The sequence below is a fragment of the Chiloscyllium plagiosum genome, chromosome 13 (assembly GCF_004010195.1).
Source record: "Chiloscyllium plagiosum isolate BGI_BamShark_2017 chromosome 13, ASM401019v2, whole genome shotgun sequence".
NCBI lineage: Eukaryota > Metazoa > Chordata > Chondrichthyes > Orectolobiformes > Hemiscylliidae > Chiloscyllium > Chiloscyllium plagiosum.
The window spans coordinates 31,881,663-31,894,925 of record NC_057722.1 but is presented as its reverse complement, the minus strand read 5'-3'; the positions used below and the strand labels follow the sequence as shown (position 1 = coordinate 31,894,925).

General features: G+C 39.3%; 1 long non-coding RNA gene across 1 annotated transcript; it reads right to left on the bottom strand.

Moving 5' to 3' along the window:
• Positions 1–1,370: 1,370 nt before the first annotated feature.
• On the bottom strand, positions 1,371–9,912 carry LOC122556298. Its single transcript, XR_006313492.1, has 4 exons — positions 9,840–9,912; positions 4,244–4,355; positions 3,801–3,971; positions 1,371–1,768 (listed from the first exon to the last, which is right to left on the bottom strand). It is a non-coding gene; the product is annotated as an uncharacterized LOC122556298 (long non-coding RNA).
• Positions 9,913–13,263: the final 3,351 nt, after the last annotated feature.

Below are 13,263 nucleotides of genomic sequence, written 5' to 3'. Positions count from 1 at the left end.
CATAGTGGTAACACCGTCAACACCCTAAACCAGTAGAAAACAGTATTTTGCCCTTCAGTGAGCAAGTTCCAGCCTTGAGAGCTAACAGGCAATCATATTACCGGCAGTTCTAAAAGTCCATCACCCCAGAACTCAACAGTGAAGCTGCTGGATTGTAGGTAGTGCCAAGGATGAAGAGAACAGTGAGAATTGGTTCAGAATTTTGGACACGACAGCTCACGAGTCCTAAGAAGGGACACAGTATTGGTGGGTGCAGGGTTTTGGATGCAAAGTGGTGAGATATCAAGTAAAAGTCAGCATATTGGGGAGGTTGCTTTGCACATGCAGAGTATATCCCTCAATGAGGTGCCAGTCTTTCATTCCTGTCTTTTCAACAAATTTGTTTAAAAATGTCTCTCACTCTTGCCTGCCTGCTCACAGCCGCCACATTATGGCATGCACAATCTCATAACCAGATCAACTGACTTGTTAATTGCCCATTATGATCTTTTTCAAAATGGCAGCAGCACCTTATTACATTCTACATTATTGGGATAAATACTTGGAAAAAAGAATATAAGCATGGACTACTTTCTAAACGGTGAAAAAATTCGTAAAGCCAAAGTACAAAGGGATCTGGAGTGCTAGTTGAGGATTCTCTAAAGGTAAACATGCAGGTTGAATCCGTGATTAAGAAAGCGAATGCAATGTTGTCAATTATCTCAAGAGGGTTGGAATATAAAAGCACCGTTGTGCTACTGAGACTTTATAAAGCTCTGGTTAGGCCCCATTTGGAGTACTGTGTCCAGTTTTGGTCCCCACACCTCAGGAAGGACATACTGGCACTGGAGCATGTCCAGCGGAGATTCACACGGATGATCCCTGGAATGGTTGGTCTAACATGAGGAACGGCTGAGGATCCTGGGATTGTATTCATTGGAGTTTAGAAGATTAAGGGGAGATCTAATAGAAACTTACAAGATAATACATGGCTTGAAGAGGGCGGACGCTAGGAAATTGTTTCCATTAGGCGAGGAGACTAGGACCCGTGGACACAGCCTTAGAATTAGAGGGGGTAAATTCAGAACAGAAACGCAGAGACATTTCTTCAGCCAGAGAGCGGTGGGCCTGTGGAATTCATTGCCGCAGAGTGCAGTGGAGGCTGGGACGCTAAATGTCTTCAAGGCAGAAATTGATAAATTCTTGATGTCACAAGGAATTAAGGGCTACGGGGAGAATGCAGGTAAGTGGTGTTGAAATGCCCATCAGCCATGATTCAATTGCGGAGTGGACTTGATGGGCCGAATGGCCTTACTTCCGCTCCTATGTCTTATGGTCTTATGTGTTAGAAGGCAGTGGGCTAGCCACCTATCCTATTTATGTGTCCCAAATCTCCACAAAAACCTAGCTCAATATTCCAGCTGAGGGTGAGTTAGCATTTCAAAAATGTTTATCATTGATTGGACACTCTACACTTCTGTTTGTAAAGTACAGGATTCAGTCCATCTCACTCGCTGCTCTCTCTGCGATGCTGCCCTCAGATCTTCAACAATTTGTGCTTATGCACACCTGAGTCGTTCTGCCCACCCCCCATAACAATTCTACAATTGCATCCTTAATTTTATGTTGTTTCTTTTTGTTTTTCCTTCTGTTATGTAATATCATACCTTTTTTTCTGCAATACATGTAATCTGCTATTTGTTCATCTGTTCCACCAGGCTGGCTATTTCCTCTTGAAATCTACCACTTTTCTCCCTGCAGTTCACATCACTTCCATGTTTTGTATCATCTGCAAATATAGAAATTGTACTCAGCAAACCCAAGTCTAGGACATTAATATAGATCAAGGAAAGCAATTATATCAACTCCTAAGGAGCCTCATATGTATCCCACTCCAGTCTAAAATACAACTGTTCACCATCTTTCTCTTTCCTATCACTCAGCTATCTTCATATCCATTCTGACACTGTCCTACTTTATCAAAGACCTCTTGAAAATCCATGTAAACCACATCAACAGAATTACTCTCATCAACCCTTTCTATTATCTCATCAAAAAGCTCCATTAAGCTAATTAAAGGCAATTTCTTTTTGCAAATATGTGCTGGCTTTCTTTAATTAATACAAATATATTCAAGTGACAACTTTAGAGATACTGTCAACTGTAAAATATTTCTCAGCTTGAGTTCAATTATGTAGCAGTAATATATTGAACATAAAAAAAACTGCAGAACTCATGTTCAGATTGGATGAAGCTATATTAATATATTTTGCAAGTATACTTTAGTTCAACCACATTTACTTAAGCTTTTTTTTGGAAAAGGTCAATATTTCTCTAAATCTCATTCAACTGAAGGTGGACCTCTCTGACCTCACACAGAATCGTGGTTGAAGAGCTTTCTCTTTCACCCAATTATTATCCTTAATTTCAAGGATAAAGAAGGAAATAAAGGAAGCTTGATGACTTCTGGGGAACAAAGCTTATCCAGTCATACTGTGACTGATGACATTATTCTGCATCACTAACAGCATGTGCCATGCACCAAATTTATCTGTGGAAGGCTGTTGTACAAAAAGTACATTTATCAAACTAATGTGGTTCCTTTTGGGCAATGGAATGATTTCTTCAACAAAAACATGAAACCCTGAAATATGTCATCTATCCATTCTGAAAAGACCATGGCCCAGAACATCCAGACTCCAGATAGTCCGAGACCAAACAAACCTTGAAAACTCCATTTCAGAAACATTATTCATGAAAGTATCAAAACACCCCTCTCCTATGAACGCCTGAAGTCCATTTTACCCCATCAGACACCTGATCACCACCCTCTCACCCACTTACTTGGCACTTGTACTTCTTCACCTAACTCTAACCTATCTCCTTCATCCACTAACTTGCCATCTTACTGCCTTGTCTGCTTGGCAACATCCCCCACTTCATTTATCTGCTGCTCTACCCTCTCACCTCTGGCCAACCTTTCCCCTTATGTATCTACCTGCCACCTTATTGTCTGTCTCATTTATCTTGCTTCTTTACCTCAGTAGTTGTCAAAGAGGCTTTGGGACCTTTAAGCATTTTATTTACTGGAATATGGCAACTAGTGATATTAAAAGTGAGCATAGTTTCCGCAGTGATCCACTGTGGTGATGCCTGCATGTTTTGTCAGACTGCATCTGTTGCAATGGTTCCTACATCAGGATTCTGAAAAAAAAAACTAGAAACATAAATGGGAGACACACAGATAGCAAGTACTTTTGATAAGTATTTTTTACTGGAATTATGAGTCCTGAATTAAAACCAGAGGTTACCTTACTGTCCTCGTCAGATAATTGTAAGTTGTGTAATGGTTGCCTCTTGGACAAGGGCCAACACAGTTCATTGCTCTCTTTATATAATGTGCTTCAGCTCTTGGGGAACCCTCAGAACTCATTGCGCCCAATTGACAATTCATATTGTCCAAGAGCACAGGCAGCTATTCATTCAGAAAATTCTGAAATTTATTTTCAACTTAACCTGCAATATCTCTATGGAAAAGGTTAAAAATCACAGAACTCCAGGTTATAGTCCAACAGGTTTATTTGGAAGCACTAGCTTTCTGAGCGTTGCTCCTTCAGGTAGCTAGTGTTTCCAAATAAACTGGTTGGACTATAACCTGGTGTTGTGTGATTTTTAACTTTGCCCACCCCAGTCCAACACCTCCACTTCTGTGGAAAAGATTATCTGCAGGTTACTGTGAATAACTTAATGCAGCATTTTACAACACTCTTTAACAGAAATTAAATTCTGGAAGTTGGTTTCAGAAATTATTGTTCACTTACCTCCTGAAGTCAAGCCTCATTCTGAATAATGGGCCTTTTCTTAGCTTTTTATCATTCATCATGGTTGGTCATTCGGGTAAGCTGTTGGCAGGGTCGTGAATGATGCTCTTGACTCAATCGTAAGTGTCCTGTGCCATTGCTGGAATAATTTTCCAGAAAAGCCTGCCATACCTATATTTCTCGATGAATAGAGAGTACAGATGTCTACTTAAAACCACATGCTGCCAATCACTAGCTTGAGAAAATTTGAGTCAATTATATTTTTAATTACGTTTTGTAATGAATATGTAATCTTATGAAACAAAAGCAACTGAAATTCAATTGTCTATCAGAGGAAAAGCAATAGCATTAGACAAGATAATACAAGTTGAATTAATCATTTACCAACATAGGAATAGAGAAAGAAAAAGATGCAAGCCACTGAATGCTGATGAATACTATACCAACTTTGAAGAGTTTCATTTTGAATTTGTCTTATGTTCTCATTCTTCTGCTCTCTAATGGTTTCATGGGATATTCTTTTCCACAAACATCTAACACACTTGCGTTGCTCACCTTAGAGAGGGTAAAAAAGAATAAATTTAAAATCAAAGTACTGTTGGCATCCTGTTTAAGAGGCTGCAATGGCTTTCTGCTGTTTAATGCAAATAGCCACAAGTAATGCAGCCTCCAGCTGACTCAATTTAATTACAGGCTCCCCATTCGTATGCTACTTGAGCACAGCTAAGAAAATTGCAATTCTTTTCTTATTCATGAGGTTTTTATTAATCAGAGGCATTTCACACTTACAGCCTCTTTAATTAATCCTTCCATTTCTGACGCAAGCATAACTTATAATGTGCTGCAGTGATAATGGTCCGAGGTTTTCTGAGTGAACTCAATAGGTTTTCTGTTAGCCAGTGAATTATGACAAATTTACAATGATTTAGAGCTGAGTTTTTATGTTTTAAAAAGCAGGAAAACAAAATCATTTCCTGAGTGAGATGAAATTTAAAATTAATTATACTTTTGCTGTTCTATTTATTTTATAGTTTATATCTCCAAGCTCCATGTATCTTCCTGTTAATAAGTGAATAAAGCAAGGTTAAGATATCTTTTATGACTTCCAGTATTGACATTCTCTGATAAATAGAGGAGACATGCATACTTTAAAACAAATTTAGCCCACAATTGCATTTTTTCTGTGAATAATAGACAGCCTATTGCATATTAATACTTCGACACTGCTAAATTCATTTAATGAGTGACTACTGAATTTTACTAGCAGTCATATCAGAAGCTTCCACCCATTTGAAGTGAGGCATGGATCATTTAACTGTTCTAATATCTGGAGTATTTTGACATTTTTATTTATAATATTACCACCTTAGGCACATCTGTTTATAAAATGAGGACTGATTAGTTGTACTGAGACAGAAAAGTTAACCAGTTCATTAAAAAAAACAGTTCCAGAAGCAATATACCTTGTGAATGTTAATTATGCAGAATAATGCTGAAGTACTTAATTGCAATCATTAATCTGTTTAAAGCAACAATCTGCACAACAAATTGCAATTCAAAATTAGAACTGTTAACCTAATAGTCATTGGTATAGTAATGGTGGTTCTTGGCTAGGCAGTTTCTGTAAAATCCTGTATAATATCTTGGAGTTGTTTGGTTTTGTTGTTTCTTCTGTCTTCCCGCCTTTTAATTCCATCCTTTCTCCATTGCCTCTTGTGCAGCTCTATTTCATAGCTTTATCCAATCTTCTGTACTTTTTGTCGCCTTCTAGTCTTTGCTTAATATTCTTTCCTGGTCTTGATTGCTGTTTGCTAGCTTTTTTTCATCAATCCGCTTCCACATGGGGTCAGTAATCCATTGTTCTTTGGCCAAGTGGCAATATCACCTGCAAAATCCAGGACCATCAATTGATTTTTTACCTCTGTCCCACAGTGCTTTCTAAACTCTCATTAATCCTTCTTTGAAGCTCTCTCAGTGTTCTTCAAAGTTGTCTGATCTCATAATTATGTCAAATCTGTTGAAGAGGGTCATCTGGACACTTTTCAGTTCTTCTTTGTTGTTGTCTTCTTCAATTCTTGCAACATACAAGGTGGATGATAACACCTCAACAAGTTCAGGCACCTTGAAGGGATGTCCTTGACCTATTGCTAATGCACATATAGTCAATCTTGTTCAGCATGGAACTTTTATGCATTTGAATGAATGCCCATGTGCTTGAAGAAGGTATTCCCAATGCTGGGCTTACTGCTATTGTAGGAGGCCTGCAGATGCTTGCCATTTGTGGTCAGCACACCAGCTTACCAATGGGGGCACAATCTGTTCAGTACTCACTAGTGGTCATCAGCTTAGCTGAGATCAGTCATCAGTTTCTTAATAACATAGCTGTTTACCTCATCCAACATGTGTTGTAATTGGTGGTAAAATTCACAGTTCTCCTTGCCAAGTCTTCCTTAGTGAGTTGTAAACTTACATGACAGTAACATTGGTATGCCTTGTGATATCTGGTAATGGTGATTAAGTAATTTACTAACTTCTTCACATTCATTTTTTCTGCTTGGATATTGATGTCACCATTTGGAAGGCCATATGCAGACTCTAGCATCCTACACCAAGTCTATTGATTGATGATCCTGGATTTCACAGACGATACCCCCTTTTAGTCAAAGAATTGCAGGTTCCAAGACATGGCCGCCAGTTTAATGGTAACAGGGTTGATCGGTACATTACTGTGAAAATATCAAGACAGTGAAGATTGGATAACAATAAGTTACTCCAATCACCATCAGGCAACAGAACATCAAGAAAGTCAACAATTTTCCCTACCTCGAAATTTGAATTCAATTTTTAAAAATCCAGAATTAAGAAGCTGGCCTGATGGTGACCATATAGCAGTGTTGATTGCCACAAAAAAAAGCTCACTAATGTCCTTTAGGGAATCTGTTATCCATACTTGCTTTGGCCTACATGTGGCTCCAGACCCACACAATATGAGTGACTCTTTACTGCCTTCTGGGCTATTAGGTATCTGCAAATAAAGGCTGACTTACCCACCAACATAAACATTTCGCAAAAAAAAAAATTAAAAAAGTACAGGTCAAAAAGGGAAGACTTGCCAAAGTTCATTTAAGGAACATTTTCAAGAATATAGTAATGCTGTAATTTGATTGAAATACACTGTCAAGAGCTGATGGCACAGTCTATCTGCCTATATTTTCTCCAGTCAAAAACGTTTAGCACAGAGGGATGAATTTTCCTGCAGGCATTGAAATTCCAACATTGGGATAAACTGATGTCCTGAGACTGTGCCTGTGAGTTATTTGACTGGTTTGGTAATTATACCAAAAGCAGCCTCCTAACTGACTATCTCTGCCTCAAACATCCAAGTATAGATTATAGATGGGTTTCTGATGCTCATTGCAGAGGTCAGCATTCATAATGATTGCAGTAGACCCTGAGACGTAAACATCTGAATTGAAACAGAAATATTGAGGCTGAGGGTGGAAGAGCTCATCAATTAAAGAGGATAGTCACATGATTGTTGGGGAGCAGAACAACATCCTACCTGCAAATGCTTTTGTGGACCATGACTCCGATGGAAGCCCACACTGCCACAGGAAACTGCCTCTTTGAAGACAGTAACTTCTGCAGGTGTTTGTAAGGGGGACGGGAGGGAGTGGAGACTGGGTTGTGATTAGGTAACAATTTTAAAAGCTACTTTGGATCAGCCACCTTCTACACATACCACCTCACTCTTCTTTCAATTGTTATTAAAACTCAGTTGGTGTGTAAAATGGATAGACAATCTGACATGGACAACTTTCTGCAAAGTTTAAAGTTTCGCCCAATGAGGTTACATCAAAATTAAAATATATAAACAATTGGAATACTTTTTTTCGATTTGATTATTTCCTTTCTGTGGGTCAATGTAGGTGAAAATGTTTAATTACGTTTCATGCTTGGGGATGTAACGAATATGCTATAGAACGCCAACATTAACCTTTTGCATTTGCAATGGTGTTGTTGTGATATAATGGAGCTATAATTTGATAACCAATCACACTATGGCGAAAATAATGTTGCACATGTTTCTAATGAGAGAAGCATTCATTTGTCTCTTAGATTTATATATGGATTGCAAATGTATTGTTATGAAGATGTTTTAAATATACCTTTCATTCTAATAAAATCTAATGCATACAGACCCAGTTGAACCAATCGTTCCTCATATGGCAGTCCTACACTTAACCCTCACCTGTCCTGGTATCAGCCAAGTGAACCTTTGCTGCATTCTCTCTATGGCAAGTATTTCCTCTGAGGTAGGAAGACCTAAACCTCACACAATACTCCCGGCACAGTCTTATCAAAGCCCTGAACAACTGCAGTAAGACTCCTTATTCTGAACTCAAATCTTCTTGCAATGCAGCCCAATGTGCCATTTCCCTTCCAAATTCCTTGCCACATCTGCATGTTTATCTTCACTGACTGGTGTTCAAGGACACCCATATCCCTTTGTGCATCCATATTTTTCTATAAAGCACCATTTAAATAATGCTCTACTCTTCTGTTTTTCATAAATGCATAACTTCACATCCATGCACATTATACAGACTCTTGCACACACTCTGCTCCCAGGAGGAGCGGTTCCACCATAGAACACATCAGATGGCCTCCTTCTTTAGAGACCGCAATTTCCCTTCCCACGTGGTTAAAGATGCCCTCCAACGCATCTCATCCACATCCCGCACCTCCGCCCTCAGACCCAACCCCCCCAACCGCAACAAGGACAGAACGCCCCTGGTGCCCACCTTCCACCCTACCAACCTCCGCATAAACCAAATCATCCGCCGACATTCCCGCCACCTCCAAACAGACCCCACCACCAGGGATATATTTCCCTCCCCACCCCTCTCCGCCTCCAAACAGACCCCACCACCAGGGATATATTTCCCTCCCCACCCCTCTCCGCCTCCAAACAGACCCCACCACCAGGGATATATTTCCCTCCCCACCCCTCTCCGCCTCCAAACAGACCCCACCACCAGGGATATATTTCCCTCCCCACCCCTCTCCGCCTCCAAACAGACCCCACCACCAGGGATATATTTCCCTCCCCACCCCTCTCCGCCTCCAAACAGACCCCACCACCAGGGATATATTTCCCTCCCCACCCCTCTCCGCCTCCAAACAGACCCCACCACCAGGGATATATTTCCCTCCCCACCCCTCTCCGCCTCCAAACAGACCCCACCACCAGGGATATATTTCCCTCCCCACTATCCACTCCACCCTCTCCTCCCTGACCTATCACCTTCATCTCCTTCCCCACTGACCTATTGTACTCTATGCCACTCTCTCCCCACCCCAACCCTCCTCTAGCTTATCTCTCCACGCTTCAGGCTCTCTGCCTTTATTCCTGATGAAGGGCTTTTGCCCGAAGCGTCGATTTTGCCTGTCCTCGGATGCTGCCTGAATTGCTGTGCTCTTCCAGCACCACTGATCCAGAATCTTGCACACACTCACCTTGTTTAGATCATCCAAAAGCTTCCTAACATCCTCCTCACCACCCACAATCTCATCTAGTTTTATATCATCAGCAAACTTGGAGAAATTGTGATCAGTTTCCTCTTCCAAGTCATTAAATTATGTTGTGAATAGTTGGTATCCAGGAACTGATCCCTGGATACACCACGAGTTGCAACCTGCCCCCTGGAAGAAGATCAATTTATTCCTACTCTGTTTCTGACCTAATAACCGATTCTCAATCCATGTCAGTGGAACACCATTAATCCTGGTATTCTATAATTATGCCCTCAAGTCTCTTATGTAGCACCTTATCAAAAGTGTTCATGAAATCCAGAATACACTGCATCCACAGGTTTTCATATATTCCTTCTACTAGGAATTATATTCTCAAACAATTTAGTTAAGTGTGACTTTCTTTGTATAAACCTGTGCTGACTTTGTCTAATCACACATTCTGTTATAATGCTTTTTATATTAGACTTGAGAATTCTCCTTTGGATATACACATATCTTCACCTTTCTAGTTTTTCTTTAATCACCACCATGCTGATAATCAAGTCTATGGGTATTGCCACTTTCTTCATTAATCCTTTCTTTTTCAGCTTCTCCATCCTGAAAGACAAGATGAGGTTTTTGTTTAGCAGGTTTTCTTTAACTACATTAAAGCATGCCATTTGGAAGGTACAGCTGGTAGCACATACTGTTTTCTATTTCCACCACTCTGGAAGAGCATCAATGCAGACAGCATGAGATAGTTTATAATCTTTCTGAGGACATTACCAGCTGGTAATGTCTCAGAAAATGCTAAATTGGTAACACAGTATTATCTACTTCAGAGTGATATTCACCAGGATGACATCAGGACTTTCAAAAACATATTTGCAATCTGTTTTTTAGGATGTGTTCAGTACTCAATAGTTAATAGTCTTTCAAACACTTCAACTCCTTTTTGGTATGTTTAAGGTTATCAGTTAAAGCTTTCAACTTGTTTCAGATCAGGCAAATGGATTTTAATATCTATTATCTGCAACTGCAGATCTTCATTCACACCATTGTGCTGGGCTGCCCTCTTGGCAGGAATATCATTCCATCATTTAACTTGAACTTTATCTTTGATGGAGTCATTTTCTGGTCCCAATCTTTAGCCACTTCACACAGGGTTGCGAAACTCATGACGTTGTAAGTAGTACTAGTGTCTAACTCACAGTCCACATCGATATTAACAGACATGAACTTTATCACCTTGAGATTGGATGTGCTACAGAATGATTTGTCAGAATCACCATCTGACATTTCTCCTGGAGTCATCCTTTTAGGATCATTATGCTTCTTTTCAGAAAAACATCTGGGCGCAATGCGATTCAGTTTCCTCTTGTTACAGTGCTGCTTCCTCCAAATTGCAAATATATCTTTTTGTTTTGTGAGGTGTTCTCTATAATGCTTATATTTTCTCCTCCGGTCTTGATCTATCCCCTGGCCTTTCTGTGCATATTTCTCCCTTCTTTCCATTGTATAGTTCTTATTAGGCATTGACTGTAAGTACAATGCAAAGTCATGTTTGTTCTCCCATTAATATTTTCTAGATGATAATTGACATGTGAAAACTTTTACAGTTGTCAGTAGATTCCTTAAGAATAAGTTTATTTTCTCACAACAGATGAATTCTCATGACAGGGGACTTCTTATCTTTAAGACAATTACACTTCTGATCAGATCATCTTTCTTTTGTCAAAACTCTTATTGCAGAGATATATTGCTCAATACTGTCCCTCTCCTCCTGAACTCTGATGTGAAACACATACCTTCAGAAATAACATTCATTGAGAGTTCAAAATGCATCTTTCAAGTCCTTCAAAACCTATGCAATCTGGCTCACCTATTCCTCAATGAGAGTAAGTATGCAATGCAGCATGTAGCACTGTCTCCCCAGCACCAGTGACCAAGTTGTGAAACTTATATCTGCTTTTTCCTTTTATACTCTGTGGATACCTCATAATTTTCACACGGAGATTGGAAGAAGTTCCAATTCTCTCTCAAATCACCTATCATCTCATGGGAAGACTCAAAGCCATACTGACTAACTCAATTGTACAAAGTTACAGACAGAACTTTATAAAATGTTCTCATATCTCTTTCAGTGAATCACTCTTTTGCGTCTCTCAAAATCCACATAAATCCTTCCGCTGACATCAAATGGAGTCTTCATTCCTCCATAGGTCACATAGAAAGTCATAGAGTACAAATGTATTTCTCCAGATTCAATCTGCAGTTTTAGTTGGAGGCCTCAACAGGGGTACAATGACAGCTTTTCAATCACTTCCAAATCATTTTCAATCAGGGAGAGCTTGTTTTTCACTTTTATGCTTGTCAATAGCTTCCTTAAGAATAGTTTTTTTTTCTCACAGCAGATGTACAGTCATGACAGACAGGGAGACTAGTAGAAATATACTAGTCAGAAGAAGCCAGAAAGTTTTGTTTTATTGAGATTTCTTTGTGGAAAGGAAGAACAGGACTGTCTCCCAAAAGGTCTAGGCCCTCAGTATTTGTCACTTCCATGATCCCCTCAACCCTGATCCATTCCTTACTCAACCTCCCATTTTAATTCTTACCTGACCACCAGGGCCTAAATCGGCAGATGTCTAGAATTAGATCCCTGCTTGTTCCTGCCTATTAGACTACTTGTATAATAGGCTGACTTTGACAGGACATCAATGAAAGTTATGGTAATGAAATCCTGATATTAAGACTTTCTGCCATTCATGATGAGTAACTTACTTATAAACCTTCTGTTATTTTCTGAATAGAAGAAGCCCACCTTCCTTAACAACCTTCTGTATTAAAACCACAATTTCTGTAATGATAAACTGAGAGCTTCTTACACCTTGATATGCTCTTGAATTGCCCATGGAGAGTTGTTGCAGTCAAAGTGCACTCCCCTTTTAAAGGCATTTACTGCCTTCACATTGCTTCAAAAATGTGTGAACCAGATGCCCCAACTCCTTACCCTAATTTCCATGGATGACACTAAACTGGCTGCATGAATAGCGCTGGCTGATCATTTAATTTAGTTTAATTAATGAATTTGAAGTCGTCTTTGCAGTCATATATCAGGTTCCAATGAAACAACTATGCTGTGCACAATTACGCACTTAAAGCAATTATTGTCTATCTGTCTCTGTTACAGAGATACAACTCACACTTCACTTCTACATTTGTCAGAAGTATTTTTTAAGTATTTATGATTAGCAGCAGATGCCCTGTTGGGTAACAGTGAATCAGGACATATGTGAAAATTGTAATTATTCTCTGAAGCGTAACAAGAAATACATCAGCTTAATACTTAAAAGGCGATTCACAAACATTTTCATTCATTTGATATTTAATTGGAATTAACTTTCCACAGCTATGTACAAGTAAACGTATTTATGCTTTTTTATATTAACACAATATTTCTTATGTTTTGTGCTGCAAAAATAGTCACCTGGGATCACTATTAACTGCACAAAATGTAGTGTTATAATAGCCAAGTGAAATTAAAATAGCAACAAATTATAGTTTGTTGTCCTAATAACAGAAGCACCGATGTAAGCAAATATTACTAATATTTTACTAACAATCACAATTACCTTGTATATTTATCCTCCTTTTATAAATAAAAGTACATAATCAAACCAGAAACAAGCAAATAAATATTTTAATTAAATTAGAAAAACAGAAAAAAAATCAGCCTCAAAGAGTGTGGCACTGGAAAAGCACAGCCGGTCAGTTGGCATTCGAGAAGCAGGTGAGTCAACATTTCGGGCATAAGCCTTTCATCAGTGTTTATGACCGAAACATCAATTCTCCTGCTCCTCAGGTGCTGCCTGACTGGCTGCGCTTTTCCAGCACCACACTCTTTGACTCTGAATTCCAGCATCTGCAGTCCTCACTTTCTCCTATA